Genomic DNA, 23,276 nt, shown 5'->3' with positions numbered 1-23,276 from the left:
GAAGGCAAGATGGGGACCACGTAGAGCTGGGCACCCAGGATGGATGCTGGGCCAGAGCGCAGACGCAAGACACCTGTGCTGTGTGGCTGGAGAAGCCCTGGGATTCAGAATTCAACACCAGTTGAAGCTCTGTGCCAATCATTGTGCCAAAGACTTCATGTCTGACCTCAGTTTCCCTGCCTGTAAAACAGTAGCGGTGGAGCTCAACTCATAGGCTGCTGGGTGAGGATTATCGTGACAGTACGTAAGGTACAGGCGGGGCGCAGAGTGAGCCCCACGAATGAGCTTTCACCACCGCTGTTCTTGTTACTGCTGAAGGTTGCACACTCAGCCACGGTCACAGAGCTGGTCAGTGGTAGAGCCGGGACTCAAACAAAAATTTTCTGGCTTCTGGTCAGTGCCCCACACAAAGCTCAGGGTCTCTGAAGGCCCCTCCTTGGTGCCCACTAGGTTTTCTTCCAAAAAGCCTTTTTAAAGAATTTTAACAGCTATACTGAAATGCAATTCACATCCGTCAGGCTCACTCGTTTGAAGTCTATGGTGCTGTGAGTGTTCATAAATGCACGCAGTTGTGTCGCCGTCACCACAACCCTGTTTGGGGACACTTCCGTCACCCCAAAAGTTCCTTCCAGCCCATATGCTGTCAATCCCCACTCTTCCCTCCAGCCGAGGCAACCACCAATCTGCTTTCTGTCTCTATAGTTTTTCCTTTTGTAGTAAATTCACATTGATGGAATCATATAGTATGCACTCTTCGGTGTCAAACTTCTTTCACTCAGCAGAATGTTTTTGACGTTCATCCATGTTGATCCATGTATCAATAGTGTTTCTTTTTATTTCATTGTATGCACGTATGATAGTTCATTTACCCATCACCTTGGTGGACATTTAGGTTGATTCCAGTTTGGGGATATTATGAATAATGTTGCTATAGACATTTCAGTACAAGATCTTGTACAAACATATTCTTTCTTTGATCTTGGGTGGGTACCTAGGAGCAGAATTGCTGAGTCATTTGGTAAGTGAATGTTTAACTTTTTAAGAAACTGCCGAATTCTTTTCCAAAGTGGCTGTATAAATTTACATTCCAACCAACAGTGACAGAGGGCTGCCCCACCAGTTCTTCAACAAGCATTTATTTCCTCATCCCATAAGGCCCTGTTAAACAACTAATTAGGCCCAATGCAGAGCTTGCTGGATTAGCTGTCCATCTCTGAGTGGCCTGGCCCCATTTCTGTAGTTAGGAGAATGGGGTGGGCCTCTCCCCTCTGCATGGCATTTTCTTGGGCACTATAAGAAACACTGAGAGGAACTGAGAGTGTGTGGACACAGCACTTATCTTCAAAGAGCTGCAGGAGGACACTGAATAATCACCCCAGGCAGGTAGATCCAGAAAGGGACACACCATAAATGCTCTAAGAATTCAGAGAAGGAAGAAGTCATGTAAAACTGGGTGTGCTTCATCAGACAGGAGCAGGGAAAAGCCTAGAACAGGAACATGGGTTTAGGTGGCAAATGGATTTGGATTTGAAACCCAGCTCTGCCACTTGCAAGATGTGTGATTCTGCGCAATCTCAACGAGTGGCAGATGTTATTGTATAATAGTTCTTATGATCGGAGCTGAGCTTTGAAAGCTGGGCAGCGAGGCTGTGGGGATAGCTGGAAGCCATCTTGGTGGCAAGCTTTATTTGCAGTAAATTCTCAAACCCTTCAAGAAAGAGGATGGGGTCTGGGGGGGCAGGATGGGAGGTGGGGGAAGAAGCCAAAAAGAGTCCTGAGAATGAGAGCCCAGCTCCCTCCCCCAATTCCCACCCGGCCTCATCCTTGTCTTCTGAAAGGCGATGAGAACTCCTCCCTAGCTACCACGCTTGCTTTCCCAGGACGTGGTTTAACCCAGTGTTAATTAGCAATCCGGGCTGCGGGTAGGGGCTGGGGGCTTGAGCTGCAGAAAGAAAGCGCCCCAGAGAAAGGCAGCCTTTAAGAGGCCCCAAAAGGCTGGGGCAGTGGGGCTCCGAGGAGAGGGAGACAAGCCACGCATTTGTATTGCAAATTTCCAGTGTGAGCTCGCCAGCCATTCAGAGCGGGATGCTAAAGGCAGCGGGCAGGGGGGTGGGGATGGAAAGGAAGTCCACAAAGGGGGCCTGTCTGAGGGCCTCAGACTCTGCTTTGTAAAAGCTGCTTTCATCGCCCTCCCTGGGTTATGGCAGTGTTCCCAGCCCGAGGCCACCGTGCAAGGAAGGGGGAGGCCTAGACCCCACACCCCAGATTCCCTTGGCCTCTCCCCTGGCTCTCTGGGCCTGTTTTTATGGAGTCATCAGCAGCACATGTCAGAGTGAGGGACTTGGATTCTAGTGGTGTGGCCGTGCTGGGTGGCCTCAAGCAAAGTGGCTTGGCTTCCCTGAGCCTCTGTTTCCTCTTCTGTAAAACAGGGCTGATCTGATCCTTTCTCCTACTTCACATGGTGTCACTCAGATAGAAGGGCCTGTGATTGGATGATGATTCAGAGGCTCATCTCTTTCTGAAAAAGGCTGCAATTGGGATGGTCATTAGAAGAGCTCTTTCATTGTGATCAGCTTGAGCTACGAAAACAGAAAAATTAGCTGGTGGTGTGCACCTATAGTCCCAGCTACTCAGGAGGCTGAGGCAGGAGGATCACTTGAGCCCAGGAGTTTGATTTGAGGCTGCAGTGAGCTATGATGATGCCACTGCACTCTACCTGGGGCAACAGAGCAACAGAGTGCAACCTTGTTTAAAAAAAAAAAGAAGAAGAAAGGAAAGAAAGAAAGAAAGAAAGAAAGAAAGAAAAGAAGGAAGGAAAGAAGGAAGGAAGGAAGGAGGAAGGAAGGAAGAGAGAAAGAAAGAAAAGAGCTCTTTTAAAGAAGAGATGAAGTTGATTGTACTTAGTGAATCAATTAAGTGACTAAGTGACTCTGGGTTGCTTGGAAATGTTACTCCCATAAGTATTTTAAACATGCACCTTGCTTGGACTCTCTGGGCCTGTCACAGTCAATTGTGAGTGTTACTGGTTGGCGTTTTGGGTGGTGGGCTTGGCGCAGGTGCCACACATGGGAGGTGGTCCCCAGCGGTCCTCAGGGTTAGGGTGGAAAGCCTGGTAGGCGCTCACAGTGCAGGTAGAGAAAGATTTCTTATGCAGAGAGTAAGATATATAAAGTTAAAAAGTTTATTTTATCTTCTTAGAGAAGAGGGGGGGAAAGGGGGGAAACGGAACTCTCGTGGGGCGCTCATTAGTGAGAGAACTCAGGACTGATCTTTAACAGTTACTGGGAAAATTGTGGGATTAGGCATTTCCCTGTTATTTTAGCAAGGCCGCCCCTTTCACTCAGGTAACCTCTCCGTGGTGAAGATCTGACCACCCTTCAAAAACCCCTTCGGAACCCGTCTCTCCAAGAAGCATTCTTCCTCGCTGGCCTTTCCGTGTGGTTGAATGATTTTATATGTGGAAAATTTCCTCCTTTCCTGAGACCCTCAGGATGCCTGGGACCAAATCTGATTTATCTGTGGGCCCCCTAGAGCTCTCTGATCGAAGCGTGGTTCACAGAACAGCGGTATCAATAGTATCTTCTTAGAAACGGGGCATCTCGGGCTCCGCTCTGGACCAACTTAATCAGCAGCTAAAACCCCTTGCTCGAGGATTCTAAGGGCATTGGCTCCTAAGATGGGCGGTCTCCGAATGCCCCGCGGCTCTGACCGGGGAGGAGGGCCGTGGCCGCAGGCAGCCAGAAGATGTCGCTGTTCCCCAGTCATTGGCGTTGTCACGCTTTGCTACCAACGCTGGAGGCCCCGCGTGCAGGGCTTTGTTCGCTCTGAAATCCCAGATCCACCAAGGGGCCCGGGTCAGGTCTGTCGTGCCACCCAAGCCCCCCGTCCTTCTGTGCTCAGTTCCTGCCCCAGGTTCTCAGCTACGTTTCCAGGACCCCCAGGAGAAAGCGAGAAGGAGAAAGCGCATCCCATGGGACCCCCTCAGCCTGGCTCATCAGACAAGAACACCGCCCAGCAACGAGGGGGCATCTGTTGGGAGGCCCCTCTCATTTGGAATCTCTGAGTTGGGGGATCTTAGTGACAACAGGACGTGTAGACGCAGCTAGGGGAAGCTCCCATTATTTGAGTGTCTACCGGCAAAACCCAGCCTGCCTGGGACTCCAGTTTCCAGCGTCCCACTCAAAATGACGATGCAACCTCAGGGGCCAGATTGTGGCCTCACTTCCCTTCTGTGGTCACGGTGCAGTTATGGAACTGCAGTAGCCCTGACGGCAGAAACCCGGGCTCCAAGTCAGGCCTTCTCCCCCGACTGGAAGCACAGTCACTGGGATTTCCCTCCAGGGCCCGGAGCTCCCCGTTTCCTGTCCTTCCCCCACCCTGCATCAGTCAGTCCCGGAACACCCAGCCACGCAGCAGAATGAACGTCCGCTTCCACTGCCACACGCAGCCCCGGCCAGCCCCTGACTCCCTAGTGGCGGGGCCTTGCTGGAGTTAGAACTCTCCTCTAGACCTCCCGGGGCCATGGCTGAGATCTGGCTTCCTGCCTAACTCCTGTGACCCCAGGTCAGCCCCAGTCACCACCGCCACTTACAGGAGTCTAGTGGTCCTGGATCCCAGCAGGAGAGCAGTAAGATCTACGTGCTGGTCATGTAACATACATGATCTCATTCAGCAACCTCAAGGGTTAGGAACACGCAGTGCTGTCATTTTTACGGTGGAAGAAGCTGAGCCTTGGTGAGATTGGGTAACTTGCCCAATCTCGCAGAGACAATAAATGGGGAAGCCAGGGTTAGACGTGGTGCTTGTCTGCCTCCGACAAGCTCGCCTGCCCTGGAGCGGTGCTACCCCCTGCTCACAGCAAATATCAGATTTCCCACCGAGCAGTGGGATCTCTGCATCCTGCAAGGTGGAGTGATAAATGTGAGAAGTGAGAATTTCCTGTGGCCGATGGCAGGGAAGCCATAATGGAAGGCGGTGCTGGACTTTGCACACACACTTGTCGTGGTGATAGCGACATTTCTGATTAACGTCAGGACTTTGGCCTGGTGATTTCACTAGTGAACCTGGAACCAGAAGGCCTGGATCCCATCTGACCTCTGACCCAATTCGCACATCCATCAGGTTAGAGATGGTCCCAGGCATGCACAAACTTTCCAGAATATTAATTGATGATGAAAAGGCATTTATTTGCATATTCCGCCATTTATTCCCGCTTCCATGCATCCTTTGATAATCCATCCATCAGACATTGATGTAGTAACACCCACCAGGTGTTAAGTGTTGTGTTTGGTGTCCAGGAACCAAGAAAGAGTAAGACATAATTCGAATGAATTGATATTTATCAAGTGCCACTAGGTGCCATCCACTGTGTTGGGGGCTCCAGGCTTTCCGTGGACTTGCTTTGGTGGAGATTTCATTCTCGTTTGGCAGACAGGCAAATAGATAATTACACACAGCGTGATACACACGGTCTATAATAGAGGTGCGTACAAGGTGCTGGGGAAGCAGAGTGGGTGGGGAATTCACTCTGCTGGAAGCAGGAAAGGATTTGCAGAGGAGGTGACATTTAAACTGGGCCTTGAAGGAAGGGGAGAAATTAACCCAGCATGAGCAAAGGCCTAGAGGCTTGATTGGTGAACGGCAAGTTGTTTGGTGTGGCTGGAGTGAGGGTCCTCAAATCCCTGTGGTTTGGACCTGGACCCCAGATTCAGTTGTCTGGGGTAGGGCCCAGGGTTCTGGATTTTTAACCAAGGTCCCAAGTGACTCTGATACAGGCGTGAGGGACCACAGACTGAGAAACCCAGGCCTCCTGTGGCTTCATCGGCAGGAAATGTGGATGATTCTGGAACAATGCATTAAGGCCAAGCTGTGCAGGGTGTCAAATGCCACGTTAAGGAATTTGGACCTTTCCTGTTCTCAGTGGAGAGAGTCCACAGGAGGCTTTTAAGCCCCGGAGTGGTAGTTTCAGAAGGAGAGTGTTGCCAGCAACCTGGAGGGAGGAATGGAGAACAGAGAGGCTAGAGGGAGGGAGTCCAGTGAGGAAGCTTTCACAGCTGTCCAGGCCAGCGATCCTGAGGGCCTGAGCCAGCCAGGCAGTGGGGAACATGGGGTAGGGGTGGGAGCGTGGGATCGAGAGGGCTGTGGAAGATGGGACCCTGGGCCTGCCATAGACAGATGAAGGAGGTGACGGGGAGGATGTTGAGAATGAGCTGGGGATGCCAGGAGATGATCTGGGGCAGAGGGTTTAGAGGAGGAGCAATAGCTCTGATTGGTACATGTTGCGTTTTTAGGATTCATGGGACCTCCAGGAGGACATGGGTAACAGACATTGGGTCTGGTCCGGAGCCTGGAGAAGGTGGTTGAAGCATGGAGAGAACCTTTGAAGAGCAAAGGGATACAGGGGGACTTAAGAGAGCTTACAAATCTCAGGGCAGGTGGAGGCAGAACTGGAAAAAGAGGGCAAGCAGAGCCCATTAGGAAAGTAGGCTGCTGGACTGTGGTCAGCGTATCACTCCCACTTCGCAGATGGGGAAACCGGGACTCAGACAATGGAATGACTCGTCCACACTCACTGCGCTTATCTGGGTAAAGCCGGGATTTTAAACCTAAGTCTCTTTGGCTCCGGTGTGCATACTTGCACCTCTGCTGAGTCTCCAGGAGGCAAACCCTATCCCCAGGTACAAAACAAACAGATTCAAAGATTGGGGTGAGAGGGTGGAGGTAAGGTAGATGTAGCAAAAAGAACTTGCAGGAGAAAGGTGGCAGAGACTAGTGCATTGAGAGTATTTTTCATTATCTACCGCCACTAGACTATTTTGAAGCAAATTCCAGACTTCCTCTCATTTCATCTATAAATATTTCATATGTATCTCAAAAAGATAAGGGCTCTTTCTTTAACACAGTCACAATCCCATTATCACTCCTTAATAAAAATCTAACAATAGTTCCTATTAAGGGAACCTATTGAGGACAATTTGACAAGACCTCAGAATGGAAGTGGGGCTTGTTTATCTCTAGCCAGTATTGTCACAAAGCCATGATAAGGAATTTAAATTTTCCCAAGATAATTACAGCTGAGGAGAACAGGCTGATTGGAAATGCAGGAGGTTTGAGAGGCTTGTATGGCTCTGGAAAGGAAATGTTATAAAGGGGGAAAAAGTCCGGAAAGATTTGCAGAGCACAAAAGAAATAATCTTATTTCTGACTTCCCTTTATCCTCATGCAAGGATCGTTAGTCATAAATGTGAAATAGGAAGCCTGTCTAAAGTGAAACCAAACGGATAAAATTAACACGAGTACAGTAATGCTAAATGCAACAAAACAGATCCGTGGGGCTCACTTCCCACCGAGGCCATAAACACTGTTCACTTCATAGCGAAGTGCTGTTAGGCTGCCGCTATTCAGAATGTTAGCTTCCCGGGAGGCCCTGGATGTTTTTTATTGATGGGTTATCGTGGACACTGACCTTCTACTAGGCATCAGAAGACCTGATTTCTAGGTCCAGCTCCTCTATGAACTTGCTCTGTGACCTTGGGCAAGTGATTACACTTGCCTGGGCTGATCCATAAAATGAGAGTGTTAAATCATAAGACCTTATAGTTTCCTTTAAGCTCTGAGTTCTCCGATGCAATGAATATCTAGTAAAATGGTGCTCATTTCCTAGGATTTAGAGAGTGTTACTAGGATTGGGTTCAACATGACACCACATCTGCAAAATGCTTGGATAACCGAGATGAAGGATGCCATGGAGACGCCATGTGTTTATCATGCAAATCACCCAGGGTAGCTCTTGGCTGACCCCCCCACCCCAGAGGAAATCCGAAAGGCAGCTCTATGTGAGCGCTCCGGAAATCGGCAGGGGACGGGGAGCACATGGAAACTACACAGAGCCATCTGCACGTGGAGTCTGTTGCCTGAGGCCCGGGAAGCAAACCGGAAAATAAGTTGAAATGACAGCCCGATGTGTTTGCTTTGTTCTAATGGCAGGTAAAGGGATTGATGGACAGTGACCAGGGATTTGGGGCTGAGATGGAGCTCACGGGGAGGGGGCTGGGAGAGGCTGTCGGGTCAAGTTGCCATATGTTGCTGGGATTCTGGGACCTTGGCCTGGGGAACTGCATTTGAGGAGAGTTTTGAGAACTGAGGCTGGACGGGGGCCAGAGGAAGATGCACAAGAACGTGAACCAGAAAGGGTAGGGGCGAAACAAAACAGACCCCGTCCTGGGCCAGAAGGAAGCCCCGTCCTGACAGCCTGCCCTCCGACCGGCTCCTGCAGACACACAGGGAAGGGGCTCTCAGCTCCAGCTGCTCTAATTTCTGTTTTCAGTTCCTCCGACGTGTTCTGCTCTTTCCCACTGCACGGCCTCTGCCCGAGCTGTGTCCTCCACCTGCAAAGCACCTCTTTTCCCTTCGCTGATGCCTGCTCAGACCTCCACTCAGACCTGCTGCCTCCAGGACACCCTCCCTGGCTTCCCCATCTAAGACAAACCTCTCCATTTTACACCATTATGCACTTTTAAAAAATTGCACTCATTGCTGTGATAATTTTTCATGTATTTTTCATGGTTCTTTTTAAATTCTACCTTTGAAATAACTTCAAGCTTTTAGAAAAATTGCAAGAGTAATACAAAGAACTCTCACATATTCTTTGCCCAGATTCAGCAATTGGTAACGTTTTATCCCATTGGCTTTGCCGTTCTTCCTGTCTCTCTCTGTCTATATCTGCGTAGATTATACATACAATCATACATATGTAGAGACTATTGTATATGCTTGTTATTTTCTTCTGAACCACTTGAGAATAACTTGTAGATATTTTCCTGGATAGAGCTTGAGCCCATTATCCGAAGTGAGGTATCACAAGATCGGAAGAACGGGCTCCACATGTACTCGCCATCAAATTGGCACTGATTGATCAACACTATGGTGCTCACACGGTAGTAATATTCTCCAGGGATTAGGGGTTTGGAGGCGGGGGTAAGCTAACAACTAATGGACGCAGTGAGCATTGTAGAGGGGAAGGGCATGCCTCTAACCCTCGCTTGGGCAAGGCAAAGACAAAATGTAACCAAGATGTTTGTACCCACATAATGTCCTGAAATAAAAAATAAATTAATTAATTAATTTAAAAAAAAACAATAACTTGCAGATACCTTGCCTCCTTGCTCCCAAATATTTCAGCATTATTTCTCAAAACAAAGAGCATTCACTTGCGCAACCACGGCACAACTAAACTGTATGAGTCTTTGAACAACATCTGTTTTCTTTCACTTAAACGCAGGCTCTGTGAGGGTGGGGCCATGTCTGGCTTATTGCCTATGTGTGTAGCACCAAGCATAGTGCCTGGCACATAGTTGGGACTCTATAAATATCTGTTGAAGGTACAAGAAATCCTGAATTCTGAGGGGCCTCTCATTAATATCGCATTCTTTTCTTCCTAGCAGCTTTCTCACTCAGCACACGTGTGTGCTGGATGGGGCTGGGTGTTCAGACTTGTCTGCCCAACCCTATACCTATGGGGAATCAGGATCTCACGAAGGTACGTTATAGTGCCTGAAGATTTGGCTTCTGTCATTTTCAAGTCCTCTCCAGCCAGCTCTGGCCCTTGCTCAGCTACATTCTTGACCAGCAGCTGCCTTTCCTCTGCTCGGTGGCACCTGTTGGCCATCACACCCAGTTAACTGGCCCCACAAGAGAGTTCTGGCAAAGGCAGCAGGAACGCTGGCCAAGCTTCCCACGCAATTGCTTGTATGAGGCACTGGCCTCTGCCTTGGAAACTGCCCTCTGTGCCCTGGGCCCACCAGGTGCTTTGGCCTCCGTCACCGCCAGTGCTGTGTGCCCTCTCCTTAGGCTGTTGCAGCTACTTAGTTAACAAAGGAGGCCAATGGAGAGGATGGATGTGCCCAGGGCAGGTGCAAGGGGGCCCAAAGCCTGCAGGATCCTGAGGTGGAGATCACATAGGACAGTGGTTTTCCAAATGTGGTCCCCAATCAGTAGTCTCCATACTTCCTGGGAACTTGGTAGAAATGCCCCAGCCCAGACCTCTTGAGTCAGGAACTGGGGGAAAGGCACAGCAATCTGTGTTTTAACTAGCCCTGCGGGAGGGAGGTTCGGATGCATACTAAGGCCAACCCTGCCAGTTTTCTAGGGGGGTTGCCCTGGCGCCTTCACTCACATAGCACCTTCTCTGCTCATTTTTGCCCGTCTGCAGCTCACTGGCTTTTTTTTTTTTTAATGTATTCAGAATCAAAAATAAGCTTATCACAGGCTATTACATTACCATGGCAACCTGGCAGCTGGCTGAAAGAAGCAGGTAGCACAAATGCTTTGGGGTCTCAGTGGTACCAGAGTAATTGTGGATTTTCACTCTGCAGGTCATTCCTCCTACGCACGGGCTCTTTGTTTCTCTCGTCTTTTCCTCTGCTTTTCTCCTCTTCTCCGTTTGGCCCTTCATTACTCTCTCATCTCATTAGAAGCAAGACATGTTCTAATCATTTTAGATTTTCCAAGAGGCAGCCACATCTGACCTCTCCTTTGAAACTAATGATAATATCAGGAGGAAGCTGATGTGAGCAGCGCTATTGGACTGCATTTTTTATCCTCATCAAAATGTTGTATTAAAAAATTTCTTGAATTGATTAATTCATGTTTCAAGAAGGCACATGCACACAGTGAAAAATTCAAAAGGTATGAATCGGGACACATTGAGAGTAAGTCCCCTCACAACTCTGGTGTCCAAGTCCCCTCCCGGGCGGGGGTCCCATTACCTGTTTCTCTTTTTTTTTTTTTTGAGACAGAGTCTCGCTCTGTTGCCCGGGCTAGAGTGCCATGGCATCAGCCTAGCTCACAGCAACCTCAAACTCTTGGGCTCAAGCGATCCTGCTGCCTCAGCCTCCTGAGTAGCTGGGACTATAGGTGCACACCACCACGCCCAGCTAATTTCTTTCTATTTTTAGTAGAGGCGGGTCTCGCTCTTGCTCAGGCTGGTCTTGAACTCCTGAGCTCAAGTGATCCTCCTGCCTCGGCCTCCCAAAGTGCTAGGATTACAGGCGTGAGCCACCATGCCTGGCCCATCACCTTTTTTTGTGCCTCCTTACTGAGACAGCCTGCGCATGGGTAAGGATGTTCCCTTACCTCCTTCTCCATTTTTTGTTTGCACTAATGGCAGCGTTCCATACCCGCTGCTCTGTACCTTGCTTCCTTCACTCAGTAGGTCTTAGGGATCCTTCTCCAGCATTTAGAGTTGCCTGATGCTTTTCAACAGTTTCCTATCCCATAGTGCAACTGTATGACCATTTATTTAAGCAGTCCTCTGTTGACGGATATTCGGGTTGCTTCTAGTCTTTTGCTATTTTCATCCTCATTTTACAGCTGGAAAAGCTGTGATTCGTAGAGGGAGGTGACCTGTGGAAGTTCCCAAAGCCAATGTTGGCATCCTCAGACATTGCTTAGCTACAGAATATAACGAAAAAGGAAGAATTGACTGACCCCTGAATTATAGAAAAGAAAGAGCCATCGGAGACCTGATTTCTTTTCCTGTCTTACTAATGTCTTAAACAGTTCAGTTAAATTCTGTTGACAATGCCTGATGCCTGATATGTAATTAAATAATCGTTTGTAGAAGTGTTTTAAATCTGTCTTCCTTGCTAGACAGTCAGCTTTGTTAGGGTAAGGACCATGTTTTCCTCACACTTGCATCCCTAGCAAATACTATACTCCTAGCAAGCACTGGGTAAATAGTAGGTGCTCAATAAATGCCTGTTGGATAAATGAACAAATGAATAGACCAGGATTGTGTGGTTAAGACAATGCACTTGGTGACCTGGCTTTGACTCCTGGCTCTAACACTTATTTGTTGTATAATCCTAAACCCATCACTCAACTTCTCCATGCCTCAGTTTCCCCAGCTGTAACATGAAAACACTTCCTTAGGATTGCTGGGAGGATCAAGTGAGTGAATGCAGGACGAGTGTCCATCACAGGGCCCTGCGTGCAGTGAGGTCTCGGCCATTTTTTTTCTCCAGCCAGAGCTTCTTTCGGTGTCATATGCTTGCTGCCTGGAAATTCTGATGAGGGAACTGAAAAATCTTCAAGGCGGAGGTAATTTGAGCTGAGCCCTGAAGGAGGAGTAAAATTCCAGCTTATGCAACCGGGGGCAGATCTCTTTACTGAGTTCATCCAACCACAAAATGGAGGTAATGACACCCAGTTTCTCTCTCCCTCTGGGAGACGGTCTGGCTTAAAATCCCTCTAGAGGAAAACACCACACAATTAAAAGTACCATCGTTATTCAACTGGAAAATGCCTTCACAGGACAAGCGGACTAATCCCCAGAACCAAAAATGATTCTGCTTGTGCTGTGTATAATTGAATATTTAACGTGGATTTAACCCAGGGAGCCAACTGCACTGTCAGTCAGAGCCAAGTTTAATGGGGCACTTAATAAACGTGGAGGTCATTAATACCAGCCAGATGCTGGATGCACGGGAAGTTTGTGCTGCTTTCACGACTAAAGCACTTCAGAGAGATGAAGTTCTGGAGCCTCTCCTCGGAGGACCTGGGAGCGAGTCCTGGCCTGAGTCTTGGCTTCTGCTGTCCCCTTCTCATGGAGATTGAATGTCACCTACTCTGGGCAGTCTTCTGTGATTGCCAAAGGCAGAGTCTGATGCTTCTCCCTGGTTCTGCTGTTAGTCTACACACTTCCCTTGTAGAACTCCAAAGGTCCTATTATATTAGTTTGTTTCTATGTCTGTCTCCCCCCACCAAAGCCCAGGTTTTGTCCCCAGGGTTTATCCTACATACAGTTGGTGCTCAACAGATGTCTGCTGAATGAAGCTTTTCAGATTTCAGAACTGTGGGAAATCTTGGGTCTCAAGAACAGATCAGGTGTTTGGATTTTCTTGGGAAGGGCAGACCCTTTGAAGGGTTGACATGTGATCTATCGTCTGACGGAAATGCTGTTTGATGCCCTCCCTAAGGAGCCCGGCATTGACAGGTGAACCTGTCCTCCTTTGCAGCAGAACTGCTGGAAGATTCTAGAGCACAGGAATAGGACCTGGGCACCGTGGGTTTACGTGCACATCAGCGTGGAATCCATCCCTGAGTCCATACCTTGCAGGAAGCAAGAGGCCAGCAGGCCATGCTCAATCCAAGTTGGTGATCTGCTATGAGGCTTCTGGAGTCCCAGAGAAAGAGCCTGCAACGTGGTGAGTCCCCACTGCTGTCTGGACCCCACTGGCTCCAAGATGAACCTATCCTTGGCCTTTCTGGCACATGGAACATCCCCCCACTGCCTGGAGAAGAACGGCCCCTTGGTGTGGTCCTGCATTCTGGACTCGGCAGGATCCACCACGATCGGCATTCTTGGTTTCACGTTAGGGCTGAACCTGAGGCGAGGAGGAGTTGTTGGGAACACTGTGGCACCAGGTCAGGCAGGAACCAGCCAAGGTCAGGTGTGGCCAAGATCCTGCATGGGAGAGCCACCTGTTCTGAACAAGGCCCTGGACTCTGGACTCACCACTGCCTCTGACTGGCCCTTGCAGCTGGCGTCTCTGCCTCTGGATTCAGAGTTGGGGGTGGGAGCTTCTGACTGGTCGTGGTCAGGTCTAGTGTTCACGCTCCAGCTGGTACTGGAGAGAGGGGGTGTCCACCCCATTTATCTGCCATATCTCCCTACTTCCTGGGTTTCCCACAAACGAGGGCCCAGAGGTTGGGCAGCCCAAGTAACAAATACCAGCTTGGCCCCCACTCTATGACCTCAATATTCTCTCACATTACTCTTCAGAGGGGCTACATCTCCTGGTCCTACTCAGTCACTCAATAAACATTCATACGTACCTACAAGAACCAGGCGGTGTGCTAGGTGTTGGGAGACAGGAGCGAACAGAGGAAACAGAGATTACGTCCTAGTGGGGGACAGACTGTTAATAAATAGGTCAGCAAGGCCGGGCGCGGTGGCTCACGCCTGTAATCCTAGCACTCTGGGAGGCTGAGGCGGGCGGATTGTTTGAGCTCCGGAGTTCGAGACCAGCCTGAGCAAGAGCGAGACCCCGTCTCTACTAAAAATAGAAAGAAATTAATCGGGCAACTAAAAATATATAGAAAAAAAAAATTAGCCAGGCATGGTGGCGCATGCCTGTAGTCCCAGCTACTCAGGAGGCTGAGGCAGAAGGATCATTTGAGCCCAGGAGTGTGAGGTTGCTGTGAGCTAGGCTGACGCCACGGCACTCACTCTAGCCAGGGCAACAGAGTGAGACTCTGTCTCAAAAAAATAAATAAATAAATAAAATAAAAATAAATAAATAGGTCAGCAGACAAGAGAATTACAGATTGTGGTAACCACAATAAAAGAAACAGGCAGGGAGCTATGAAAGAAAGCAAGGGAGCTTTGCTTAGAAAGGGGGTTTCTGTTATTCACACCCCACAACTTAGAGGCTTAATCTACTCACTTATGGCGCTTATGAGTTGTGGGTCAGGGATCTGGGTAAGGCTGGGCTGGGGGCCACCTCTGTTCCATGTGGTGCCTGCTGGGATGGCAGAGGCTGGAGAATCCACTTCCAAAATGGTTTCTTTATTGTCCCAAATTTTATAATGAAAAATTTCAAATCTACAAAAAAGTCAAAAGAATTGTACAACGAACATGATATCCACCACCTAGATTCTATGCTTAACATTCTGCCACATTTACTTTATCACATACATATCCACCTCTCCACGTCTCCAAGACGGCTTCTTCACTCTCGAGTCTGTTGCCTGATGCTCCCTGGACTTTCTGCCCACATGGTCTGGGCTTCTCACAGCTTGGTGGTCATAGGGTAGTCGTACTTCTGGCATGGCGGCTAACTTCCGGGCCTGGTAAGTGCCACACTCGAAACTGACACAGCATCTCTTCCACGGTAGTCTATCACGCAAAGCAGTCAAGAGCATGCAGAATGACAAATACTGCTGCAGCCATCTTTAGGAAAAGCAATCACGCTTCATCCGGGAGCAGTGGCTCGTGCCTGTAATCCCAGAATTTTGGGAGGCCAAGGCGGGAGGGTGGCTTGAAGCCAGGAGTTTGAGACTGGCCTGGGCACCATAGCAAGACTCTTGTCTCTACAAAAAATGTATATAAAAAAAGGAAAGCAGGCCGGGCGCGATGGCTCATGCCTGTAATCCTAGCTCTCTGGGAGGCCGAGGCGGGCGGATTGTTTGAGCTCAGGAGTTCGAAACCAGCCTGAGCAAGAGCGAGACCCCGTCTCTACCAAAAATAGAAAGAAATTAATTGGACAACTAAAAATATATAGAAAAAATTAGCCGGGCATGGTGGTGCATGCCTGTAGTTCCAGCTACTCAGGAGGCTGAGGCAGGAGGATCGCTTGAGCCCAGGAGTTTGAGGTTGCTGTGAGCTAGGATGACACCACGGCACTCTAGCCCGGGCAACACAGTAAGACTCTGTCTCAAAAAAAAAAAAAAAAAAAAAAGGAAAGCAATCAGTTATAAAGGACATCAGGGAAGCCTTGTGAAGGTGACACTTGGGCTGAGAGGTGAGAAGGAGCCTGTCTTATGAAGAGCCAGGAGCAGAGAGCATTCGAGACAGAGAGACCAACAAAGGCAAAGGCTCGGTAAAGCAAATCTGCACTTCTACTTTCCTTTCCCTATATCCAATCCAACCCATCATTTGGGACCACACCAAGCTGCTTCCCTCATGAAAGCTTCCCAGATACCTGTGGATCTTTCCTGTCTTCCTGGAGCTCTCGCGGCTGTAGCACTCATCTGGCTTGCACAGATTGGCTGGGTAGTGCAATGGTTAAGCACACAGTCTCCTAGGGAAGTTGCTTAACTTTTCCAGCCTTAGGTTTCTTCACCCATAAATGCAGATAGTAATACCTACTTTACAAGGGTGCTAGGGGAAATATTGACATATGTAAAGTTCTTGGCACCTAGGGAATACACAATAAGTGGCTGCTACAATTAATACTTACAAAACTGGCTCACCCAGTTAAGTGTTAATCTAGTTTAGAAAAATTTTTTCAGGGCACAGACCATGACTTTTTCAACTTTTTCTCCTTCATAGTGCAAACACTGTGCCTCACATAGATATTATGGATAGGAACAAGCATGCCACACAGCGCTCCACCATGCTGTGGCACTAATGGAGCCACACGGGGCACAGAGATGAGCAAAATTGGGCTGGAGGCCTCTATGAGCTTCCAGAGAGTGAGCAGGTAGCTGTGCCTGCAGCAGTCACATTGGGGATCTTTTACCTTTGGATACAGGGAATAACAAGTTTCAAAGCACCTGCACACAGGTATTAGTATACGATGGCTGCTGTAACAAAGTACCACAAACTGGGTGGCTTAAACAACAGATATTTATTTTATCACAGCTCTGGAGGCTGGGAATCTGAAATCAAGATGTCTGCCGGTACCTTCTGAGGGCTATGAGAAATCTGTCCGATGCCTCTCTCCTAGGCTCTGGTGGTTTGCTGGCAATCTTTGGTGCTCCCGGACTATAGAAACATCACCCTGATATCTGCCTTCATCTTCACACGACATTCTCCCTTTGTGTGCATCTGTGTCCAAATTTCCCCTTTTTATAAGGACACCAGTCGTATTGGATTAGGGCCCACCCTAACGACCTCATTTTAATTTGATTACCTTTGTAAAGATCCTATCTCCAAATAAGATCATATTCTGAGGTGCTGGAGGTTAGGACTCAAACATACCTTTTTGGGGGGACACAGTTCAACCCATAAAACACTCTCCTCATCCACATCACACAGTGAGGCCCTCCAGGGCAAGTACAATGTCCTGTCCTAAATATCTGTACCCTTCAGGCCTCAGCTTCACCCCCTTAGCTATTCTTGTGCTCTTGTGCCCTTTCCCACAATCTGGCCTTTCCAACTCCTACTATGCTCTTTCTGCCTTCTCTTTCCTGGGCCAATTCCTAGTCATTCTTCATTTCTTACCTTAAATGTTACCTCCTCACAGAGGCCTTCCCTGATCACCCTTTCTTGATTGTATCTCCCATGTTATTTGTTCTCTTGTGGTTCCCCCTTCTTTCTTCCCAACACATCTCGTGGTTTATAAGTATACATTTATCTGTGTGAACGATTAGTGGGTGTGACAGACATTAACCCCTGGTCCATAAGCACAGTGAGGGTAGGGACCTACCTACCCTCCATAGGCTTCCCAGTTTCATAGTGCATGTTCCAGAGTAGAAATTCCATAAATATTTGTTAAATGAAAAAATGAAGGAATGAATTATGTATTTTGGATCCCCCATACCATCCCATATGTTATGGGATTAGTGAATGTTGAGCGAATTATTTCTGCCTGTGTTTTCTAAGAAAGAGTAAATGCCTTGAGGTTAAAATAAGTCTCATTCTTTTTTGAATCTCAAGCATCCAACCTCTGTTCCTTGATCCTCTATGTATTATATTAGTTATCTCTGCTGTATAACGAATTACCTTGACACCTAGGAGCTTAAGACAATAATATTTAATATTTCACAGTTTCTGTGGGTCAGGAATTCAAGTGACTTTGCTGGGTATTTCTGGCTCAAGGTCTCTCATGAGTGTATATTAAAGATTTTGGCCAGGGCCACAGTCATTTGAAGGCTTGACTAGGACTGGAGGATCCACGCTGAAGGTGGCTCACACACATGGCTGGCAAACTGGAGTTGGTTTTAGGCAGGAGGCTTAGTCACCACCCATGTGAACCTCTCCATAGTACTGCTTGAGTGTCCTCACAACATGGATTCCCTGTGAGTGATCAAGAAAGAGCAAAGAAGTTGCAATGTCTTCTATGACTTTATCTTGGAACTCATGCTCCATGACTTCCACAATATCCTATGCATTACACATGTCGGCCCTATTCGCTGTGGGAGGGGACTACACAAGGGCCTGGATACCGGGAGCCAAGAATCACCTGGGTCCACAGAGGTTGATACCACGAGCTAAACTAGGTCTCCTTTCCTCCTATTACTTGCCCCATCCATTCCATCCCACCCCATGGAACCCGGTTCTTTGCCTTCCAAACACTAATCACATTGTATGATTACATGTTCGTTTAATTATTTTAGTCCGTCTCCCTCCAACAGACTGTAAGCTCCATGAAGGCAGAGACTGCATCTGTCTGGTTCTGCACTGTACGCTCAGTGACCAGCACAAGTCACAGAGTAGGTGCCTGGTGAATGTTTTTTGAATGACTGATAATGATTTGCTTCAGTTTTGAATTTAAGATGTCTTTGTCTTCCCTCTGCGTAGTAGGCTCCTAACTCAGGGCCTGGCATTAGAATTAAGGCTTCTATAAATGTTTTTTGAATTAGGCTGAGTGATGAAGAAGCTTGGAGAATCAACAGGTCGCTTCCTCAGACATCTCCGTCCAGCTCAAATCCACAGAGCAGGCACAAAAGTCAGACAAAACCCAGCAGTCGCGCCACATCCCTAGCAACGCGGGCGGAGCTGAGCCCGCCGGTTGCTCAGGGCACGTCACTTCCGGGACCCGGGGTTATGGGGATCCACTTCCGGGGGAGCGGCGCGGCGGCGCAGGAGGTGAGATTCGCGGCGCCGGCGGCTGGGCCGCGGCTTCGTGTTGGGGCGGAGTCCGCGGTGCAGCGGGAACCGAGGGAAGAGGCGGGTTCCGGCCCGCCGGCTTGGCCTGTGTGCCCCCGGCAGCGCTGCTCGGGCGGCCCGGGAGTCGCTCCGCGGGGCGTGAATAACTTCCCGTGGTGCTCGTTAGAAAGTTACTTGCAGAGGGGAATTTGAGTCCTAGGGTGGGAGGCGGAGGGCCTCGCCAGGTGCCGCTTGGAGCTTTAGTGCAGAGCCTGGGCCAGAGCCTAGAGCTCCTCAAGGCGTACCAGGGCCTTTCCTCCCACGGGTGGAGCATTAGGAGGAGCCTGAGCTCCGGAGTCAGTCTGGCCGGGTGTGCTCCGTATTGCTGTGTTACCGTGGGCAAATCACTTTTCCTCTCTGGTTATCAGTTTTCTCCTCTGTAAAATGGGCACGCTGGCTGAAGATGAGATGGTGAATGTGAAGAGCATAGTAGGTGCACAGTACGTGTTTGTTGTATGAATTCTTTTTAAGAGAAGCGGGAAATGAATATGAGAAATTTCATACTTTTAAAATGATGGCAACAAATTTGGATTAATAATTATATTTTGCAGAACATCTGCGTATCAGTTTCAGCCTACCGGCTACCAGTTGTGACTCCACCCTGAGAAATGGTTTAGCTTTCCATAGGACAAAATTCTAACCCAGTTTTGTGCAACTTGGGAATTTGTTATATTGGGACGGGTTTGGGTATACAGCCATTGCTGTAAGGCAGTAATTCCTGACAGTGGTTTTCTATTCCCCAGTCTGTTTCAGTTGAATTCTCAGAACAGAATTTAAAATCCCTTCATTAGAAGTCAAGAATCCCCTACCAACACACTATATACAACATTGGAAGATGGTAAAGCCTCTGGCAACCACGTGTCTCAGTGGTTATTATGTATTTTGAAATGTTGACCCGTTCTTTTTTCCCTCAATAATCTTTATTTCAGAACAATTTTAGATTTACAGAATTATTGCAAAGATACTTCAGTGAGTTCCCATATACCTCACACCCAGTTTCCCCTATTATTAACATCTTACATTAGTATGGTACATTTGCCACAATTAACCAATATAGATACGTTATTATTAAATAAAGTCCATACTTTATTCATATTTCATCAGTTTTCCCCTAATGTCCTTTTTCTGTTCCAATATCATATCTAGGGTACCACATTACATTTAGCAGTCATGTCTCCTTTGGCCCTCTTCTCTATGGTGTTTCTCAGACTTTTCCTTGTTTGCTTTTCTTTATTTTTTTTTAGAGACAGGGTCTCTGTCACCCAGGTTGGAGTGCAGCGGTGTGGTCATAGCTCACTGCAACCTTGAACTACTGGGCTCAAGCAATCCTCCTGCCTCGGTCTCTTGATTAGCTAGGACTACAGGCATGTGCCACCACACCTGGCTATTTTTTTTTTTTTGTAGACATGGGGGTCTTGCTATGTTGCCCAGGCTGGTCTTGAACTCCTGGCCTCAAAAGATCCTCCCACTTTGGCCTCCCAAAGTGCTGGGATTACAAGCATGATCCTCTGTGCCTGGCCAGACTTTCCTTGTTTTAGATGATCTTGACAGTTTTGAGGATTACTGGTCAGATATTTTGCAGAATGACCCTCATTTGGCATTTGTCTAGGGTTATGGGTTTTGGAGAGGAAGACCACAGAGGTAAAGTGCTCATCACATCATGACAAGGGTCCCTGCTGTCAGTATGAGTTATCACTGTTGATGTTAACTTGGATCACCTGACTTGAGGTAGTAGTCAAGCTTTTCCACTGTAAAGTTACTTTTCCTCTTCCTCCCTTCCCCCTTCCATACTATACTTTTGGAAGAAAGTCATTATGTACAGCCCACACTGGAGGAGTGTGGAATTATACCTCACACTGAAAGGCAGAGTATCTATATAAATTATTTGGAATTCTTCTCCATGGGAAATTTGTCTATTATTTATTTATTTACTTATTCAGTCATTTATTTATATCAGCATGAACTTATTAATGTTTATTTTATATTTTGGTTTATAATCCAGTACTACTTAATTTCATTGCTCAAATTGTTCCAGCTTTGGCCATTGGGAGCTCTTTCAGTTGGCTCCTGTATCCCTTTGACATGCTCCCCTGCCCATGTGTTTTTTGTTTGGTTTTGCTGAGCCCTTTCTACTCCAGGCTCATCTTGTATATTTCTGCCCCAGTCCTAGAATTAGCCATTTCCCAAAGAGCCCTGGTTCTTTTCGTTGGAGAATGGCCTAGAAACCAAGATCTGGGCATGAGGTCTGCTTATTGCTACTGAATGTGCTTTCTTCCAGGCCCTGTTAGTGGACAGAGCAAGAGATATATATGTATAAATATTCCTATATGTAACCACCTGTATCTATATTAAGGTAAACATAACTGATGTCTCCAACTCTCATCCATTACCACATGGATTATTCTAGTATCCTTCTCTTGCTTATCTGTAACCTCCCACTCCACTGTGACAAACCTGACTTCCACCATGCACCGTACATGTAATTAATTGTTCAATTCCAGTATACATGTATAGTGGTTTTTAGAATTGTTCACCCGTGTACCCTGTGGGAAACAACTTTATCAAGTAGAGTACGATGCATACGTACAGTTCCTTTTGCCTTTGGTTGTACGGACTCTACTGATTTTCAGTTACTTAGGTCAGCATCTTATTCCCCCATCTCTTCGATGAAGTTACTAATATGTTTAGATTCAGAATGTCACATTCTGCATTCTGTCCTGGGATACCCTGATCTATGTGATTTTTAAAATATTTGCATACATTGAAGTTTACTCTTTGTGCTGTAAAGTTTTATGGGTTTTGACAAATGCTTAATGTCTTCTATGTATCATTACAGTGTCTTACAGAATAGTTTCCCCTCCTCCAGGGATTATTTTTAACTTCTTTTAGATCTCACTTTAGCAATCCTGTTGGCTCTCTCTTCAAAATGTATCTATAACTTGAGAATTTACCACCTCCACTGCTACCACTGAGGTGCCGGCATGTCTTTTAACTGTTAAAGTAGGTTCTTAACTGGTTTTCCTGCTTCCACTCTTGTCCCCCTATAGTCTGTTGTCCACAGAGTAGTTTGAGGGACCATATTGAAATGAGTCAGATCATGTAAGAACCTTCCAGTAGCTCCTCTTTCACTCAGAGAGAAAGCCAAAGTCCTTATAATGGCCTACAGCTTGCTCTGTGCAGTTCTTCTTGATTGTGAAGTTCATTCCTGCCTCAGGACCTTTGCCCTTGCTGTTCCTTCATCCTGGGATACTCTAGCAGATACTTAAATGACTTATTCCTTTGCTTGCTTCTTGCCTCTGTCACCTTTTCAGAGAGGCCCTTCCCTAACTACCTCATGTAAAATAGCACCCTCTTCCTCCCTCCTTTATATGTTCTTGTAATACCCCTGACATTACATTATATGTGTATGTACGTGTTTTGAGGGCTTCCAATTAGAAACTCCATGGCAGGGACTGGAATAATGCCTGCCACGTAGTAGATACTCAATAAATATGTGTCCAGTGAGTGAATGAATGTCTCAGACCACCAGAGTCTGGTATTCAGGTATGAGCCTCAAAGTGTCCAGTAACTTCATGAAAGTATTTGCCATGTTTGGTAATAAATGAGTATGCACTTTTTATTAAATTCTAATAGGGGTATGAGAATCCCCCAATATATAAAAAAATCTCTGACCTTAAAGCAAATCTGGAGCATCTTAGGGCTAGAGACCAGGATAGTCAGCTCTGCCCTGACTCACTGGGAGAACCTACAGGCTGCCCTGGCCTCTCGGCTCCACCTCCTCATTGTTAAGTGACGCAGTTGGTTGAGGCGTCTGCTCATGCTTTAAAGGTGGAAACAGAGGCACAGGCTTCGTCATTCACCAAAAATGTATGAGTCAGGCCCTGCAATAAGATGGACCCAGAGTCCCTGCTGTCCAAGAGATTACAGTGGATCAAGTAAAAAGCACAATTTCAGTGTAATATTTCTCAAACAATAAATACATTTTAAAACTTGATCCAGGACATACATACTTGGATATAGATTATATTTTAAAAGTTTCAGGACAGAACACTGGCCCTTACTAATGTGATGCACTCTGATACTTTCTATTGCCATTTATTTAATAAAGTGCTGGCTACTAAAGAAAAAGTGCTGGTTGCAGCCCCCTAAATGGTTTTCATGCCTCACCAGTGGGTCACAGCCTGCAGTTTGGGTAAGAGCTCGGGCCCTGGAGGAGCCAGCCCATTTGAATCTTGAGTTTGCCGCTTACCAGCCAAGTTATCCCTGGGCAGGTCACGCAATCTCTCCAAGCCTCAGTTTCCTCATTCTCATTAGTAGTACCTTCCAGAGCGGTTATGAAGTGAGAGGGATGCTGACTGTAAAGTGTGATGCACAGCCCTGGCATGCGATCCGTGCCCTGCTGGTGCCGTGGCAATGGCCGGGGGCAGCAAAGCCTGTCACAGGGAGTGGAAGGGTTAGGTGCCTCCTCCTTGAGATCTAGAGGATGAGTAGGACGCTGTGACTTCTGTAATCAGTAAAGGAAAACCCGGAAGTCCTGGCCGGCAGGCTGGGAAGTAAAGCACAGAGGTCCAGGGAAAACTAGATGAGAGTTTTAAAGCATACACAGTATGTGTAGAGCATTTCATGTTTTCCAGAACCTTTTCACAACCACCCTCCTATTACACCTGGGCTGTCCAAGAGG

General features: G+C 47.5%; 1 protein-coding gene across 1 annotated transcript in view; it reads left to right on the top strand.

The window, feature by feature from the left end:
- The first annotated feature begins 18,699 nt into the window (after positions 1-18,699).
- Positions 18,700-23,276, top strand: part of MANBAL (mannosidase, beta A, lysosomal-like) — a 29,155-nt gene continuing 24,578 nt past the window's right edge. Inside the window, exon 1 of the mRNA XM_012658946.1 lies at positions 18,700-19,035. The gene's annotated coding sequence lies outside the window, so the exon portion shown is untranslated. The remainder of the gene's footprint in view (positions 19,036-23,276) is intronic.

The sequence above is a fragment of the Propithecus coquereli genome, unplaced genomic scaffold (assembly GCF_000956105.1).
Source record: "Propithecus coquereli isolate 6110/MARCELLA unplaced genomic scaffold, Pcoq_1.0 Scaffold590, whole genome shotgun sequence".
In the NCBI taxonomy this organism is placed as follows: Eukaryota; Metazoa; Chordata; class Mammalia; order Primates; family Indriidae; genus Propithecus; species Propithecus coquereli.
The sequence above is the reverse complement of the archived record's forward strand: the minus strand, read 5'-3'. Positions and strand labels throughout refer to the sequence as shown.